This window comes from Hyperolius riggenbachi, chromosome 1 (assembly GCF_040937935.1).
Source record: "Hyperolius riggenbachi isolate aHypRig1 chromosome 1, aHypRig1.pri, whole genome shotgun sequence".
NCBI classification, from domain to species: domain Eukaryota; kingdom Metazoa; phylum Chordata; class Amphibia; order Anura; family Hyperoliidae; genus Hyperolius; species Hyperolius riggenbachi.
The window spans coordinates 488,516,733-488,536,379 of NC_090646.1; positions in this window are offsets into that span (position 1 = coordinate 488,516,733).

Consider the following 19,647-nt stretch of genomic DNA (forward strand, 5'->3'; position numbering starts at 1 on the left):
AGGAGATAATTTTTCATCTTCATTTTTTAATAACTTTACATCATTTTCAATTAAAAAAGTACCAAAAAGTAGGTGAAAACGTACTATCAAAATTATTTTGAGAATTATCTTGCTTTCTGGAAGCTTAAAGAGAACCCGAGGCGGGGTTCTGGGAATGAAATCCCCATAGAGAGGCTGGGTCTGTCTATAGAGCCCAGCCTCTATTGCTATATTGATCGCCCCTAATTGCCCCCTGCACTCTACGATACCCCATAAATCACAGCCGCGCTGTGTTTACCTCGCTCCTGTCACTCTCGCCGCTCCCCCCGCCTCCTGCATCGCTCCGGTCCCGCCTGCATCCTTTCCCTCCAATCAGCGGCGAGGGAAGGGACGTGGGCGGGACCGGAGCAATGCAGGAGGCGGGGGAGCTGCGAGACTGACAGGAGAGAGGAAAACACAGCGCGCTCTGACAAGCTGCGTGTCAGCAGCGCGGCTGTGTTTAGGGGGGTATTGCAGAGCGTAGGGGGGGCTTAGGGGCGAACTATATAGCAACAGAGGCTGGGCTCTATAGGCAGACCCAGCCTCTGTATGGGGATTTTATACTCAGAACCCTGCCTCGGGTTCTCTTTAAAAAGGCATTTTATTCACGAGTTCAAAAATATCACCTAGGAGAAAACTCAGGAGAAAAAGTGAATTGCGTATGGCCCTGTATCTTCTCATTATTTCTCAACATAATAACTTCCACTACTTAAGAACGTATTATATATTTTACAAGCAAGAAGTTTTAAATCAGGATGATACCATTTATTGGCTTTCGGCTTTGCAGCCTTTGTCGGGCTTACAATCCTGTATACTTGCAGGCTGATGGTACAGACAGCTTTATACATGCAACATCAAAAGGGGGTGCATATATTTTTTTCAAGCATAAATACATGTCATTAAGATGCCTTAAAGCGGAATATAACCCTGCATTTCAACTTTGCTCTAAAACATTATTTACAGTATATTATATGCAACCAGCATTTTTTTTTTACTAGACCAGCATTGGAAGGGTTACACAGAGCTTTAAAGTTCCTGGAGAGAACTGCAGACGCATCCGAAGCTTACATAGATACATTTTGTTTACATAAATGTATCTAAGTGTGGAATGTGACTCACTCTCTCTGACTGAGAATGAGCTGGAGGACAGCCAAAGAGTGTGTAACATTTATCACTTGTTACATTCTATTTAGTTAAATGTATCTATCTGAACTTCTGCATATCTCTCCACGGAACTTTAAACCTCTGTGTTTAACCCTTCCAATGCTGGTCTAGTAAAAAAAAAATGCTGGTTGCATATAATATGCTGTAAATAATGTTTTAGAGCAAAGTTGAAATGCAGGGTTATATTCCGATTTAAGTGAAACAGAACATCTAAATGGGGTGGAAGATTGTTAGCGGAGATAAGAATCCTTCTTCACACCATGTTACCAGACCTGGGAGTTGGACAGTCACAGAGGCATCATAAATTCTGAGTTCACAAATTTAGCTATAGGCTGAGAAAGAGTTTGGCATTAAACACTTCAGCCTACAGCGTTGAAAATCATATGTATCCGAGCAACGTTCACCTCCCATTCATTCGCCAAAACTTTATCTCTACTTATCACAATTAATTGATCTATATCTTGTTTTTTCAGTTACTAATTAGGCTTTCTTTGGGTGGTACATTTTGCTAAGAATTATTTTTTTCTAAATCCATTTTAACAGGAAGATTAAGAAAGAAATGGAAAAAATTCATTATTTCTCAGTTTTTGGCAATTATAGTTTAAAATTAATACATGCTACCGTAAATAAAACGCATGTATTTTATTTGCCCATTTGTCCCGGTTATTACACCATTTAAATGATGTCCCTATCACAATTTATGGTGCCAATATTTTATTTAGGAATAAAGGTGCATTTTTTCAATTTGCGTCCATCACAAGCTTATAATTTAAAAAAAATATAATAAGATACTCGCTTGACGTGCATATTTAAAAAGTTCAGACCCTTAGGTAACTATTTGTGTTTTTTTTTTTTATTGTAATTTTTTTATTTATTTATTTTTCTTCAAAGTGTTTTATTATTTTAAACAAGTTAAACAAGGTAACAACAGGTGATAAACATTCTTCACAAAAATGGGCAAATGAACAGCAAATTACAGATTACCAAAGAGTAAAAACGATAATACAGTTCACATAAGACCCATGTCATAAAAAAAAGGGACAATAAGAAAAGGGGGAGGGGGGGGGGGAAACAGGTGCTGTTAATAACCGCTAAAATGGAAATTTTCCACATAAAATTCAAGTGGATGTTGGCAGCACAAAGGCAACAGGTACCAACATCACATCTGGACCAGACATATAGCAATATACGCATCCTTGAGAAGATCCCTCAGCAGAAACGAGGGATCAAGTGCCGTGGACCACGAGCACCCGAACACATGTTGGGGGAAAGGGGGGCAAACAAAAGGGTAGGGGAGGTGAAGGGATATCTAGAAGAAATAATCCATAGGAAAAGGAGAAAGTATGGAGGAGGGAAGAAAAGAAAGGAGAGGAAAGATAGAATAAGGAGAAAAAGAGAATAAGAGTAAGGGTATAGCCAGCCTGTCACGACATTGATGAAGGGGTGCCTAGGACACCTAAGGCAGGGGGACATGCGGGGTGCGACCCAACATCAAACCTCCGTGATATACTGCGGGAGCCAATGCGCATAACTGAGAAAATCTTCCAGACCTTTTCAAATTTGGGGAGAGTATAATCTAAAATGGCCTTCATTCTATCAAAGCAAAGAGAGTGACTTAGGTTAGATTTAAAGATATCAAATGCCAGTGTTGGAGTTCTCCAGGAGCAAGATATCACCCTCTTTGCTGCCAATAGAATGTGCTGGAGTAGTTTGTACTGAGAGGCAGACATTTCTTGAGGCTGCAAACCCACCAATGCCACCTGTGGCAGTTTAGGCACCTGCGTTTTAAAGATAGTGTATATCACCTGGTAAACCCTGATCAAAATTTTACGCGCCTTAGGACATGACCGCCAAATGTGAACAAAAGTCCCCACCTGGTTGCATCTCCTGAAACATAGGTTAGTAGAATTGGGTTGGAATTTTGCTATGGGGTCAGGCGTCAGGTACCACCTGAGGAGTACCTTGTATTGTGTTTCTACCAGAGAGGCACTGATGGAGCAGCTGGGGGAAAACCTCCAAATATACTGTAGGTCATCATTATCTATTTCAGTTTGAAGTTCTCTTTCCCATTTTATCATGTAGCCTGGTTTAGGTAAAGGCGTTGGGGAGAGAACACACCTGTACAACAATGAGATGAGGCCTGGAGAGGAGGGGTTAGAGGCACAAACATGTTCAAAGCAGGATCTGGTAAGCAAACTTGACTTATGATTGATAATTTTATTAAAGAAATGGGCAATTTGGAGATAGCGGAAGCGTTCCCCATCAGGAATTTGCCTGTGCTCCTGCAACGAGGAAAACGGTTTAACGGAGGTATCTGTGACTAGACTGTATTATTGTATTAAGTTGTAGTAAGTTTGTTTTGCTGCCACCACTTAAAAGCAGCGGGGTTATGTAAGCCCGGTGTAAAGGAGGGGTGGCCAAGGAATGAAAGAAGTGGCAAGTGTGGGTATATAAATTTACCTTTAAACTTAATCTGACTCCAGACTTCTAGCCAGAGGAGATTATGAAGCGCGATAGGATGGCATAGAGATTTTTCGTTGTTGCACCATAGTGGAGATTGTAAATCTATGTGCCATGCAGTCAGCTGAGAAATTTGGGCAACCTTGTAATATACTGTTATATTGGGGGACTCCCAGACCCCAGTCTGATTTAAGTCTGTATAAGGTTGTTCTAGCGATTCTAGGACCTGACCCTCTCCATAGGAAGGAATATAGGCATGCCTGCACTTTCCGAAGGAAAGATGGGGGAATGTGAACCGGGAGCACTCTGAAAACATAAAGCAGTTTAGGTAAGATTACCATTTTTATAGCCACAATACGCCCTATCTAGGAGATTGCATAGTGTTTCCAACATTCCAATAGTTGTGTGATTTCTTGATAGAGTTTAGGGTAGTTAGCATTATCCTGGTACGAGCTAGTTAGATAAATACCCAAATACTTAAGTTTCAGAGGCTCCCATTTAAACTCCTAGGACAAATGCAATTTAGCCACATCTGCAGCAGGGAGTGTAATATTAAGGGCTCTGGATTTGGTGCTGTTGATTGTTAATCTTGACATATCCTCAAAGTCGAGTAGGACATCTGCTAAATTGGGAAGGGAGGTAAAGGGGTCTGTTAGAGAGAGAATGATGTCGTCGGCATATAATCAAAGTTTGTGGTGAGAACCAGCCAGTGTTATCCCCCTGATCCCATCATTACGATTGATCATTATTGCCAATAGAAAGGGGACACCCCTGACGAGTTCCCCTTTGAATAGGGAATATGGGGACCTAAAGCCACTATATTGAACAAATGCGTTAGGGGAGTGGTAGAGGGCTCTAAGCCAGGATAATACTTTAGGGCCAAAACCCCGTTTATGGAGCAAGGCGAAAAGATAGTCCCACGAGACTGTATCAAATGCTTTTTGTATGTCTAACGACAACAGCATCATGGGAACATCATCCCGCGTCGCCATAGAAGTCAGGTGTAAAATCCTTCTGATGCTATCCCCTGCCTGCCGACGGGGCACGAAACCAACCTGGTCCAGGCCCACTAGTGCATTAATGCCCTCATTCAACCTGGCAGCAATTATTTTAGCCAGAATTTTGTTGTCCACATTTAATAAGGATATAGGTCTATAATTCGACCAGATGGTTGGATCAGTGCCAGGCTTGGGAATCATACTTATGCCCGCAAGCAGGGAATCAGCGCCAGGATGTTGCCAGAGTAGGATGCCATTAAATGCTTTAACTAGAGGGGTCACCAATGTATTAGCAAATTTTTAAAAAATAGAGTGCAGGGAACCCATCTGGGCCTGGGGCTTTATTGACTTTAAGCGATTTAAAAGCATGTAGGACTTCATCAGATGAAAAAAGGCGTTCTAAGTTTTGGCGGAAGGTGTCAGTAATAGAGGGTAGAGGAAGAGACCCCAATATATTATCCATCAGTATGTTACTAATGGTAGGGGGTTGTTGGTACACCTTCTCTAGTCCTTTGCGGAAAATGTCAACTATTTTAGCCAGATTACAGGTAAAGATGTTGTGACCCGTCTGCAATTTGAGGGCTTTATACTGCGGATCTAATTGTCTCAGTCTACGAGCAAACATGGTGGAAGGTTTGTTGCAGTTAACGTAAAGTCTGTATTTGCTCCATCTAAGCTGTTTTTCGGCTGCGCTAGAGAGGAAGAGATTAAGGGCCTCTTCTGCTTTAAATAGGTTTTGCTTATTCTTTGGGGAAGGGTCACTGTTGTATTGCTCTATTGCCTCTGTGTAGGCAAGCTCTAAACCCCAACTGCATCTGTTGCCTCTTCTTTTTCTTGCTAGAGGATATACCTATGATTTAGCCTCGGACCACCGCTTTATGGGCTTCCCACACCGTATAGTCCGATACCCCATTGACGCCAGAGTTAAGAGAGAAATATTCCTTCAGATGACCCTCCAACGTGGCCACAACCGCAGGATCAGATAGCAAAGATTGGTTAAGTTTCCATCGAAAGCCTGGCTGCTTAGAGATAATTGAAGACAGGGTGATGGAGACAGCGTTATGGTCAGACCATGGAACTGGAATTATCTTAGATGCAGGCATGCAGCTAATTTTGGAAGCGAGGACAATTTGATAAAGCAGTGGTCAATACGTGATTGAGTATTATGTGGGTGGGAATAAAAGGTGTATTCTTTTTTGCTCGGGTGTAGTTCTCTCCAGCAATCTGCTAGTGAAGCTGATTGAAGTAAACATTCAAATTGCTTGGCATTACGCACATCCGCAACTGACGGAGAGGAGTTAGCGGGATTATCTTTGTCTAAGTGCGGACGGAGGCATAAATTGGAGTCACCAGCAATTATTGTGGTGCCGATAGCATGAGTGGATAAGAGATCAAAAAAGTTTTTCAGGAAGGGAAGCTGATTTGTATTGTGGGCATAGTAAGATGCGATTGTGACGTCAACATCTTGTATGGTGCCTAATAAGATAAGGTATCTACCGCTAGTATCTTTTAATTGCCGGTGACATACAAAGTTAACTGATCACCGGAATGCAATGAGAACGCCTCTTGGTTGTCACATTAGCCACATAAAACTGGGGAAAGGTATTACGGAGATATTTAGGAGTATATGATACTTGAAAATGGGTCTCTTGGAGACAAATATCTGCATGCGTAGCACGGAAAAAGGAGAAGGCCCTAAAACGCTTATTAGGGGAATTAAATCCCTTTACATTTAGGGAGACAATATTGAGAGCCATAGGTTAGGTTACGCAGGGGGAGCTATGACGATGCCAGGATCCACCTCCCACAGTCCCAATGGGAAAACATAATCGGACAGGCTGGCTAAGGAAGAGTAGATGAAAGAAAGATAAGTATAGAAAGGAGAAAGAGACAGGAAACAAGTCGGGGTTCTCTGAGAAATAGAAACTACTAGATTACTAGTTGTGCCATACTCCTTCCATTTCTGAATGATCGCTTGAACAGTGCTCCGTGGGATGTTCAAGGCTTTGGAAATCTTTTTGTAGCCTAAGCCTGCTTTAAATTTCTCAATAACTTGATCCCTGACCTGTCTTGTGTGTGTTCTTTGGACTTCACAGTGTTGTTGCTCCCAAGATTCTCTTAGACAACCTCTGAGGCCCTGACAGAGAAGCTGTATTTGTACTGACATTAGATTACACACAGGTGCACTCTATTTAGTTATTAGCACTCATCAGGCAATGTCTATAGGCAACTGACTGCACTCAGATCAAAGGGGGCCGAATAATTATGCACACACCACTTTGCAGTTATTTATTTGTAAAAAATGTTTGGAATCATGTATGATTTTCATTCCACTTCTCATGTGTACACCACTTTGTGTTGGTCTTTCATGTGGAATTCCAATAAAATTGGTTCATGTTTGTGGCAGTAAAATGACAATATGTGGAAAACTTCAAGGGGGCCGAATACTTTTGCAACCCACTGTATACTGAGGACACTTATAGACCTGGCTACATATATTGGGGACACCTATCCACCTGGCTTTATATACTGGGGACACCTATAGACCTGGATACATAAACTGGGAACACCTATACAGCTGGATACATATACTGAGGACACCTATAGACCTGGCTACATATATTGGGGACACCTATCCACCTGGCTACATATACTGGGGACACCTATAGACCTGGCTATACTGGGAACACCTATACACCTGGCTACATATACTGGGGACACCTAAAGACCTGGCTATCTATACAGGAGACACCTATAGACCTGGCTATCTGTACTGGGGACACCTATAGGCCTGGCTACCTATTCTGGAGACACCTGTAGACCTGGCTACCTATACTGGGGACACCCATAGACCTGGCTACCTATTCTGGGGACACCTATAGACCTGGCTATCTTAACTGGGGACATCTATAGACCTGGTTATCTATTCTGGGGACACCTATAGACCTGGCTACTTATACTGGGGGCACCTATAGACCTGGTTACTTCCACTGGGGATACCTTTTGACCTGGTTACCTATACTGGGGGCACCTATTTTGGGGGAACTGCTGCCAGATTAACTATTTTTGGGGAACTGCTGCTGCCAGATTAAGTGTATTTTGGGAAACAGCTGCCAGATTAATGTGTATTTCTGGGGAACCGCTGCCAGATTGTGTATAATGGGGGAACCGCTGCTTCCAGATTCTGTGTATTTTGGGGGTACCACTGCTGCTACATGTATTTTTGGGGAGCCGCTGCCAAATTATGTGTATTTGGGGGAACCGCTGCTGCCAGATAACGTCTATTTTGGGGGAACGACTGCCATATTATCTGTATTTTGGAGGAACCTCTGCCAAATTGCATGGATTTTTGGTGAAATGCTGTCAGATTACATGTATTTTGGGGGAAACACTATGGCAGAGTTCAAACTTCCCCGGCAGACCTTTTACACCACTGCTAAAGTCATGTATATTTTGCCCCACCCATGACCACGCCCACATTCTGGTGCGTGACCACACCCATTTCCGGCATGGCGCGCATAGGCGGGGCCCAGGGGTTTTTATCAGTATAATAGACCTGGCTACCTATTCTGGGGACACCTATAGACCTGGCTATCTTAACTGGGGACATCTATAGACCTGGTTATCTATTCTGGGGACACCTATAGACCTGGCTACTTATACTGGGGGCACCTATAGACCTGGATACCTGCACTGGGAATACCTATAGACCTGGTTACTTCCACTGGGGATACCTTTTGACCTGGTTACCTATACTGGGGGCACCTATTTTGGGGGAACTGCTGCCAGATTAACTATTTTTGGGGAACTGCTGCTGCCAGATTAAGTGTATTTTGGGAAACAGCTGCCAGATTAATGTGTATTTCTGGGGAACCGCTGCCAGATTGTGTATAATGGGGGAACCGCTGCTTCCAGATTCTGTGTATTTTGGGGGTACCACTGCTGCTACATGTATTTTTGGGGAGCCGCTGCCAAATTATGTGTATTTGGGGGAACCGCTGCTGCCAGATAACGTCTATTTTGGGGGAACGACTGCCATATTATCTGTATTTTGGAGGAACCTCTGCCAAATTGCATGGATTTTTGGTGAAATGCTGTCAGATTACATGTATTTTGGGGGAAACACTATGGCAGAGTTCAAACTTCCCCGGCAGACCTTTTACACCACTGCTAAAGTCATGTATATTTTGCCCCACCCATGACCACGCCCACATTCTGGTGCGTGACCACACCCATTTCCGGCATGGCGCGCATAGGCGGGGCCCAGGGGTTTTTATCAGTATAAAATATCACAATATAAAATATTCACTGTTGTCAGTAAATTATTATATCTTAGTCTGTAAAAATATAACGTGAAAGGTGGGAAACACTGGTATGGGGGCCCCATAATCTCCTATTGCCCGGGGGCCCCATGAGTTGTCAGTCCGCCCCTGGATATATTGTATAGACTCTTGTCTAGTCCTTCTGTACCGCTACCATCTGATTCACGTTACCGACTCGGCCTGTCCCTGACTCAGTTACTGCCTGATCCTTACAATACGACTGACATCTGATTACGTGTATGACCCCGCTTAAATATTGACTACTATTTAGCTTAACTCCCTTGTACTTCAAGATCTCTGACCTGTAATTGACCTCAGCCTGATTGACTACGCTTTGAATTATTGTTGTATTTACCTGTACGCTACCTCACGTACCTAAACGCTGTCTCATCACGCACCAGCGTGATAGCAGGATAGTGACATTTTATAACAGGATCTTGACAGCATGGCTATATGGGCAAACAGATGGCAGATGCAATTTAATGTAAATAAATGTAAGGTCATGCACCTTGGATGTGCCAATGGTAAAGCAACATACACGATACATGGAATACAGCGGGTAACATCAGACTTGGCGAAGAAAACATGGAAATATTGGTTGACAACCTTATTCAAAGCCAAGCCACAACTAAAGCTAATAAAATTCTGGAATGCAAAAAATGGGAAATAATATCATGTGATGTTGGTATACTACTCACTCGGTATAAATCACTTGTGAGGCCACTTCTGGAGTATGGGACACAGTCTTGGGAACCAGGGATATAACCAGAGCACGGCAGCTCAGTGCTATGCCTCCTTCTGCAACAGGCTTGTCGCGACCCAGAGATGAAAAGGTCTGACAAGCAGAACCGGGGGGGGGGGGGGGGCATCTCAGTGCACGAATGCTAGTTCTGCTCCGCCCCCTCTAGACGCACGATGACATGTGGAGTTTTGGAATCAGCGGCGGTGGTAATAAAGATTAGTGGTGGTAGCAGACACAGCGCACATGCCCACAGAGACGGCTCCGCGTGCTGCCTCGGACACGCCTACCATAAGTTCGCCATCACTGATATAAACCCAAAAAAATGTGAGAGAAGACATTATGTGGAGTAACCAGACCCCATGGAGTAGAGGTAATGATTTTATGACCCCTAATGTGATTCATGTGCGCACGATGTGATTCACAAAACAGTGCTAACCTACTTAGCACCCTGCTTATCACGGCTTTGTGAATCAAGCCCTTAAAGCTGAATTATCGCAAATACCTTCTGTTTTAAGAAGGAAAACCACACTAAGCATTGCTTTTTAGTAGGAGGGATTTGCGGTATCCTATACTTTCCTAGTGGATTTGGGTCACCCCGAGCTGCTTGGGTACTCCATTGTGGTTTAATTGTCAAAGCCTTGTAAGGGTTTTTTTTTTCCTTCCTCTGAATCAACTGCCATATGTGAGGGTGTAGGACAGAAATTTTCCTTATTTATTTTATTTTTTTCTCCTAGTTGATCTTTTTTTAGCTGAACCATGTAGTTTACCCATGTCGCCGCCTCTCCATCACTGCAATGTACTCTGCTCTCAATCTTTCAGCCACTTTCACCTTCACAGTCAGAAGTCAGGAAGATGGAGCACAGTGGGGACAGGCAGCAACATAGGTAAGTTAACCTTCTCTGCTATGGTCCATGCTTCCTGAGCACTCCAGGACAGTTGCAATTTTTGCATGTCATTTAAAAGGCAACTCACTATTAAATGGAACCTGAATTTAATTGAAATCTACAGCCTCTTACTTACCTGGGACTTTTTCCAGGTAGTCCGCGAGGTCCCTTGGTGTCCTCTGAGTCTCCTCCATTCTCCTGCTGGCGGCTCTGTTCCACGCACGGCCTGAACGCGGGTCGCAGCAACTGCATGCACAACTCCGGCCGCTTGTCCATCTCGAACCCTTCACCGGGCGCATTGTACAAATACGCAGTTCACTGCACATGCGCAAACCGTTCCAGGTGATGGGAGCATGATTGAGACGAGCATGCATACTGAGCCAAGGATGGGCAGTTGCTGCAACCTGCATGTACATGGAACAGAGACTCAAAAGGATGCCAAGGGACCTGCGGACTATAGAGGGTTGGAAGAAACCCCAGGTAAGTAAAAGGCTATAGATTTCAATTCAATTTAGGTTCACTTTAAGCTGGATTCACACTGTGCACATTTTATAATGCATTCGTTATAATGGGTGTGTACAGCAATGGACACCGCGCGTGTTACAACTCACAAGCTATTTCAAAGCCTGGTCAATAACTATGGCATATGCACATATTTGTACATACAGTATTCATTCAAAACTTCTCAATATTTGTACATGTTATCCGGAAGCTCACTGCATGTAGTGAGTTAGAATAATGCGATGCCCCATAGAGTTCTATGGGTATTGAGTTCACATGCAGAAGTATTCCACAATACAACAGATATGGGGGTTGATTCACAAAGCGTGATAACTGCTATCACAGCAGTTATCACGCGATCTGCCGCGCGTAGCGCTTTGCACGCGCAGAACATTACTTTGCGTGATAAACAAACGTGTGCGCGCGATCACGCACGTGTTTGCAAACGTTCGTTTATCACGCGCAGTAATGCTTTGCGCACACAGCAGATCGCGTGATAACTGCTGTGATAGCAGTTATCACGCTTTCGTGAATCGAGCCCATAGTGTGAATGTAAATCTTACATAATATGACCCTTACAATAGCGTGGCCCTAAGAATCACAAAGTGCGATGCAAAAAGTCAAGAGTTCACTGTATTTGAACAGAAAGCTCATGAGGGCAGCAAAGGTGGGAAAAAAAAGCAAAAACCGGCTAGACTAGAAACATGTGTCAGTAATAAACTGATCTGACACCAACAATGGCGTGAGATTTTCAAGCAACAATGATAGAATGCAACCAAATTCACGTGAGTACCCATTGCAGAATGAGAAATAAAACAGGTTACACTGGAAATTTAAGAATAATAACTGATCTGGGCTTGAGATTCACCGAGAACACTGCAATAATACAAGCTCACATGAGAACCTGTGCATTTGCAGCTAAAGTGGAATGCAAAATACAATGGGCTAAAATACAAAGTGGTCAGAAACAAAAAGACCTGAAGATATGGGCGTGACATTCACAGTAAACAGTCCCAGTAATTATGACAGTATCATGGTAAGGTTAAGTTCTCATTATGTTCATTCCATTATACCTGCTTTCAGGGCTGGATCACTGAAAATGCCACAAAGGCCTGCTCTTCTACAATGCAGGCCTATTGCAATGCGCACTCTGCACATTATAACATTACATGCAAGTTATTATTGATAGTGTGCAGAATTTCTAAAGTATGTAATGTGCATGTTACCGCATACATTCACCTGCACATAGTACAAAGCAGAGTGGGTTGCATAGATGCTAGAGAAGCTCTACACTCTATACAATCAGGACATCCAGCAACACAAGTACAAATACATACAATTGATGTGTAGCGTGAAAACATCACCAATACTGGTAAATGTTCATTTAATAAAATACGCAGAAAACTAGGTGGAGGTCCCTGCATTTGCAAGCTTACAATCTAGAGGGTAGTGGGATGGAGACACTAGGGGGTTAGAGGATGAGGCAGTGAGCCTCAAATTGTAGCTGTAACAAATTATAAGCTTGTCTCAAGATGTGTGTTTGATTATTTCCAGGCTCGGAGCATGACAGACGGGCTGTGGGAGAGAGTTCCAAAGGAGAGGTGACATTTATGAGATGTCCTGGATGTGAGAAAGAGAGGAGGTGGCCAAGCTGGACACTGAGTGGAAGGAGAGTTGGAGAAGCAAAAGTACCAAGCTGAATGGTATCTGGTGACTAATAAAGAAATGTGTGGAGGTGACAGCTTATATAGAGCTTTGTGGCCTCCCTGCGGTAGGAAATGGGCGTGGCCATGGCATGATGTGGGCGAAGACAACTGAATGATGCTATCATGTCAATATGGACCAAAAATCTCTGAGGAATGCCATGAAGAATTAAGCCGCTCTCTTTTCCTCTGCTGCTTAGTGTACGGTCACCACAGTTCCCATTCATTGATCTAAGTCCCCGTGTGAATGACGGCAGCCATCTATGAGATGGTGCCGCCATTCAAAAAGTCTATCCACGCACTGCTTCCTGTTTGCGTAGTAATACTACGCATACGGAAGGCACCTCCGAGGACATCTTGAGGCCAAACAGTAAAATTACATCTGCATTTTTTTTTTCAATAAAGTCCCTTTTTTACCTTATTTTTACTTTTTAAATGAACACTGACCTCCCATACTCCCCAATAGTTATCAAAAAATGTTTTTGAAAAAAATAAAATAAAATTAATTTACAAATAAAAAAAAATACATACTGTAAATAGTTACCTTAGGGACTGAACTTTTTTTTTAATATGTATGTCAAGAAGGTATATTACTATTACTTTATAAATTATGGGCTTGTAATCAGGGATGGACACAAAAATGAAAAAAATGAGCCTTTATTTCGAAATGAAATATTGGCGCCACACATTGTACTAGGGAAAAATTTTAAACGTTGCAATAACTGGGACAAATGGGCACCCCTTCAAGGTGAAGTGGTTAATTTAAGTGCTGAGTGCTCTCATTATTTACAGTAGCTTATTTTTATCTTTTTATCTGTTCACATTCTTTGTAGCTTCTGAGCAGAGTTCAATGCAAGAGGATTGCAAGAGAAAATAGGCTGGTTAATATTAATCCTTTAGTAGCAGTAGAGTATGGAATGGTTACAACAGAAGGTTTTGAATCAGCATGATATTTGAAATTGTATAATGCTGATTCAAAACTTCCTACATTCATTCCTTTATAAATTGTTCTATCACGGAAGTTGTTTATGCATTCACTTTCTCCTGTAAATGATTGCATGATGGCAAAGCGAAATGTAAGTTGATAGTACGAATACAGGAATATTTAAGAGAAAAGCCCCTTTGGATTACACTTTGTTGGAAGACATGCCTTGGATCCAAATGGTTTGAATTTTAATTATTATTATTCTCTATTGCATTTACAAAGCGGCAACATATTAACCACTTGAGGACCGTGGGCTTTACCCCCCTTAAGGACCAGGCACTTTTTCTCCATTCAGACCACTGCAGCTTTCACTGTTTATTGCTCGCTCATACAACCTACCACCTAAATGAATTTTGGCTCCTTTTCTTGTCACTAATAAATCTTTCTTTTGGTGCTATTTGATTGCTGCTGTGATTTTTACTTTTTATTATATTCATCAAAAAACGTGAATTTTGTCAAAAAAATGATTTTTTTTATCTTTCTGTGCTGACATTTTTCAAATAAAGTAAAATTTTTATATACATGCAGCACGAAAAATGTGGACAAACATGTTTTTGATTAAAAAAAACCCATTTAGCCTATATTTATTGGTTTGGGTAAAAGTTATAGCATTTACAAACTATGGTGCAAAAAGTGAATTTTCCCATTTTGAAATATCTCTGACTTTTCTGACCACCTGTCATATTCCTGAGGGGCTAGAATTCCAGGATAGTATAAATACCCCCCAAATGACCCCATTTTGGAAAGAAGACATCCCAAAGTATTCACTGAGAGGCATAGTGAGTTCATAGAAGATATTATTTTTTGTCACAAGTTAGCGAAAAATGACAGTTTGTGACAAGAAAAAAAAAAAAGTTTCCATTTCTGCTAACGTGTGACAAAAAAAAAATGAAATCTGCCACGGACTCACCATGCCCCTCTCTGAATACCTTGAAGTGTCTACTTTCCTAAATGGGGTCATTTGTGGGGTGTGTTTACTGTCCTCGCATTTTGGGGGGTGCTAATTTGTAAGCACCCCTGTAAAGCCTAAAGGTGCTCATTGGACTTTGGGCCCCTTAGCGCAGTTAGGCTGCAAAAAAGTGCCACACATGTGGTATTGCCGTACTCAGGAGAAGTAGTATAATGTGTTTTGGGGTGTATTTTTACACATACCCATGCTGGGTATGTGTAAATTGATTTTAATTGTTTTTTTTTTCACAAAGTGTCATTTTCCGCTAACTTGTGACAAAAAATAAAATCTTCTATGAACTCACCATACTCCTAACGGAATACCTTTGGGTGTCTTCTTTCTAAAATGGGGTCATTTGTGGGGTTCCTATACTGCCCTGGCATTTTAGGGGCCCTAAACCGTGAGGAGTAGTCTTGAAACCAAATGTCGCAATATGACCTGTGAAATCCTAACGGTACTCATTGGACTTTGGGCCCCTTAGCGCACTTAGGGTGTAAAAAAGTGCCACATATGTGGTACCGCCGTACTCAGGAGAAGTAGTATAATGTGTTTTGTGGTGTATTTTTACACATACCCATGCTGGGTGGGAGAAATATCTCTGTAAATGACAATTTTTTGATTTTTTTTTACACACAATTGTCCATTTACAGAAAGATTTCTCCCACCCAGCATGGGTATGTGTAAAAATACACCCCAAAACACATTATACTACTTCTCCTGAGTACGGCGATACCACATGTGTGACACTTTTTTGCAGCCTAGGTGCGCTAAGGGGCCCAACGTCCTATTCACTGGTCATTTTGAGGCATTTGTTTTCAGACTACTCCTCACGGTTTAGGGCCCCTAAAATGCCAGGGCAGTATAGGAACCCCACAAGTGACCCTATTTTAGAAAGAAGACACCCCAAAGTATTCCGTTAGGTGTATGGCGAGTTCATAGAAGATTTTATTTTTTGTCACAAGTTAGTGAAAAATGACACTTTGTGAAAAAAAAAACAATAAAAATCAATTTCCGCTAACTTTTGACAAAAAATAAAATCTTCTATGAACTCGTCATACACTTAACAGAATACCTTGGGGTGTCTTTTTTTCTAAAATGGGGTCACTTGTGGGGTTCCTATACCGCACTGGCATTTTACGGGCCCAAAACCGTGAGTAGTCTGGAAACCAAATGTCTCAAAATGACTGTTCAGGGGTATAAGCATCTGCAAATTTTGATGACAGGTGGTCTATGAGGGGGCAAATTTTGTGGAACCGGTCATAAGCAGGGTGGCCTTTTAGATGACAGGTTGTATTGGGCCTGATCTGATGGATAGGAGTGCTAGGGGGGTGACAGGAGGTGATTGATGGGTGTTTCAGGGGGTGGTTAGAGGGGAAAATAGATGCAATCAATGCACTGGGGAGGTGATCAGAAGGGGGTCTGAGGGGGATCTGAGGGTTTGGCCAAGTGATCAGGAGCCCACACGGGGCAAATTAGGGCCTGATCTGATGGGTAGGTGTGCTAGGGGGTGACAGGAGGTGATTGATGGGTGTCTCAAGGTGTGATTAGAGGGGGGAATAGATGCAAGCAATGCACTGGCGAGGTGATCAGGGCTGGGGTCTGAGGGCATTCTGAGGGTGTGGGCGGGTGATTAAGTGCCCTAGGGGCAGATAGGGGTCTAATCTGATGGGTAGCAGTGACAGGGGGTGATTGATGGGTAATTAGTGGGTGTTTAGGGTAGAGAACAGATGTAAACAATGCACTTGGGAGGTGATCTGACGTCGGATCTGCGGGCGATCTATTGGTGTGGGTGGGTGATCAGATTACCCACAAGGGGCAGGTTAGGGGCTGATTGATGGGTGGCAGTGACAGGGAGTGATTGATGGGTGATTAGGGGGGTGATTGGGTGCAAACAGTGTTCTGGGGGGTGGGCAGGTGGGGGTCTGAAGGCTGGGGTGGGAGATCAGGGGGGCTGTGTGGGAAAAAAATGAGACCACGAGGCAAGGAGGAAGCGTGTATAAAGCACTTTGTTTACCTAACAAAGTGCTTTATACACTTTAATTATGCGGATTTCCTTATTCCTCCGCCCGCCGGCGCTGCTAATTGGCCGGCGGGCTGGAGGCTAAATCCCCGGCCATCGATCCCCGGCGGAGGATCGCGTCACGGATGACGCGATCGCTCCGACCATGCCCGTACAAGGACCGCCGCCTCTGTGCATGAGCTGGTCCTTGTGGCATCCACTTTCCGACCGCCCCTGTGCAGTGGGCGGTCGTTAAGTGGTTAAGCAGAACTGAGCAATAGGGAGACGGACAACAAGGTACAAGATACAAGATTATGGAACAGAGAGTCTTAGGGCTTGATTCACAAAGCGGTGCTAACCTACTTAGCACGTCTAAAATCTTTAGACGTGCTAAGCAGGGTGCTAAGTAGGTTAGCACCGGTTTTCTGAATCCGATCGCGCGCTAAATACCGCGCGCAAAGTCCTATGCGCGCGCTAAGTCCCATAGGCTTTAATGGGCACTTCGCGCGGATAACTTTGCGTGTGAAAACCTTTTAGACATGCTAAGGGGCTTTTCACAGGCGTGCTAACAGTTAGCACCGCTTTGTGAATCAAGCCCATAGAGATCAAATTCGAGTCAGCATAATCAAGTTGGATATAGTAGACAAGACAAGACAAATAACATTTATATCGCGCTTTTCTCCTGGCGGACTCAAAGCGCCAGAGCAGCAGCCACTAGGGTGCGCTCTATAGGCAGTAGCAGTGTTAGGAAGACCTGCCTAAGGTCTCCTACTGAATAGGTGCTGGCTTACTGAACAGGCAGAACCGAGATTCAAACCCTGGTCTCCTGTGTCAGAGGCAGAGCCCTTAACCATTACACATTCCAGTATATGGATACTAGAGGGGAGGACTCTGCCAGAGGCTTACAAGCTAAAGGAAGGGGGTAGGGGCACACTAGGTATGGGTTGCATAATAGGTGCTTAGCAGAACGATAGTAAAGGGGTGTGTTTTGAGGTTGCTTAAAGTGAATGTCCGAGGAGTTAAAAAAAATAAATCTGTGCAGTACACTCGAGATAACGTCAGCGCCACTGCGAGCGGCTCTCACGCAGGCGCAGTAGATGCCAACCTGCCAAGTTCGGCATCTTGCACTGGAGGGGACCCCAGGCCTCCGGAAGGGAGCGGAGCTGCAGCGAGGGCACAGGACGGCTGACAGGGGCTGGAGGTAGTTCCGGGTAAGTAGATTATTTATTTTTTTAAACTCCTCGGACATTCCCTTTAAGGATGGGGAAATCGTAATGGGTGGTGGAATGGAGTTTTTAGGAAGTGGGGGCTGCACAGATGTCCTGCAATCTCACTTGGGAGTGGCAGATGTGCGGGTTGGTCAAGCGCAGGTCATTGGAGGATCAGAGGGCATGGCCAGGTGTATGTCTGTGGACGAGTTTGGAGATGTACTGTAGGTTGGGCATGTCTTTTGTATAGATTTGTAGGACAGGCACAGAATTTTGCAGAATGAAGTTATTGAGGTGGAGCAGGCTGGTTGTTGCATGTAGGGGGTTGATGCAGTTCAAATAATGGCCATTGGCCAGTCAAGGTGGGTGATAAGGGCATAATTGAGGAGTTTGGCAATGTCCGGAGTCAGGAAGGGATGAATCTTTGAGATGCTGTGGAGGTGGAAGTTGCAGGAATGGGTGATGTTTTGAATGTGGGGTGTAAAGGAGAAGGCAGAGTCCAGGGTGACACCCCGGCAGCGGGGCTTAGGGGTATAGGGCAGATGGTAGTGTTATCAACTGTGACAGAAATGTTCAGGATATCTAGGTTAAACCAATGACAGGCAATGTAATTTCAGTCTCATATTTATAAGAAAACAAAGTTTCTCGATCTATAAAATGGGGCGCTTTATCCTGTTGGTTTGAATATGGGTTCGCGAACCGAAAATCGGAGGTTCGCGACATCACTAATCTGGAATATGGAATTCAGTTCTGGGCACCACATTACAGGAAAGATATTGCAGTTTTAGAGCAGGTGCAGAGACGAGCAACAAAATTGATATGTGGGATGGAAGGTCTCACTTACCAAGAAAGGTTAGATAAACTGGGTTTATTTAGTCTAGAGAAAAGACACCTTAGAGGGGATCTAATTAACATGTATAAGTACATCAGAGGGCAATATAAAAGCTTGTCGGATAAGCTTTTTGTCCCTAGGCCTTTTCAAAGGACTAGAGGATATGATCTGCGCATGGAGGAAAAACATTTTAGCCATTTTTTAGGAAACGGTTCTTTACAGTAAGAGTGATTAAGATGTGGAATGCATTACCACAGGAAGTAGTTATGGCAAATTCTATACCTGCATTTAAAGGGGGCTTAGATGCTTTCCTTGCATTGAAAGACATCCATGGCTACAATTACTAGGTAATGCCCAATGATGTTGATCCAGGGATTTTATCTGATTGCCATCTGGAGTCGGGAAGGATTTTTTTTCCCTTTTGGGGCAAATTGGAACATGCCTTGTAAGGGTTTTTCGCCTTTCTCTGGATCAACAGAGATATGTGAGGGAGCAGGCTGGTGTTGTACTTTGTTCTCTGGTTGAACTCGATGGACGAATGTCTTTTTTCAATCCAAATAACTATGTAACTATGTAACTATTCAATTGTTTAATCCCAGAACCATGTGGATTAAAGTGGAACCAAACTCTTGCACAGCACACAATGAAAAGTCTTTATTCCACATTTAGCTGCTGAAGAAATCCACTGTCCTGTGTTCCTGTGCTTGTTTAACCTCCCTGGCGGTAAGCCCGAGCTGAGCTCGGGCTATGCCGCCGGGAGGCACCGCTCAGGCCCCGCTGGGCCGATTTGCATAATTTTTTTTCGTTACACGCAGCTAGCACTTTGCTAGCTGCGTGTAACCTCCGATCGCCGCCGCTACCCGCCGATCCACCGCTATACCC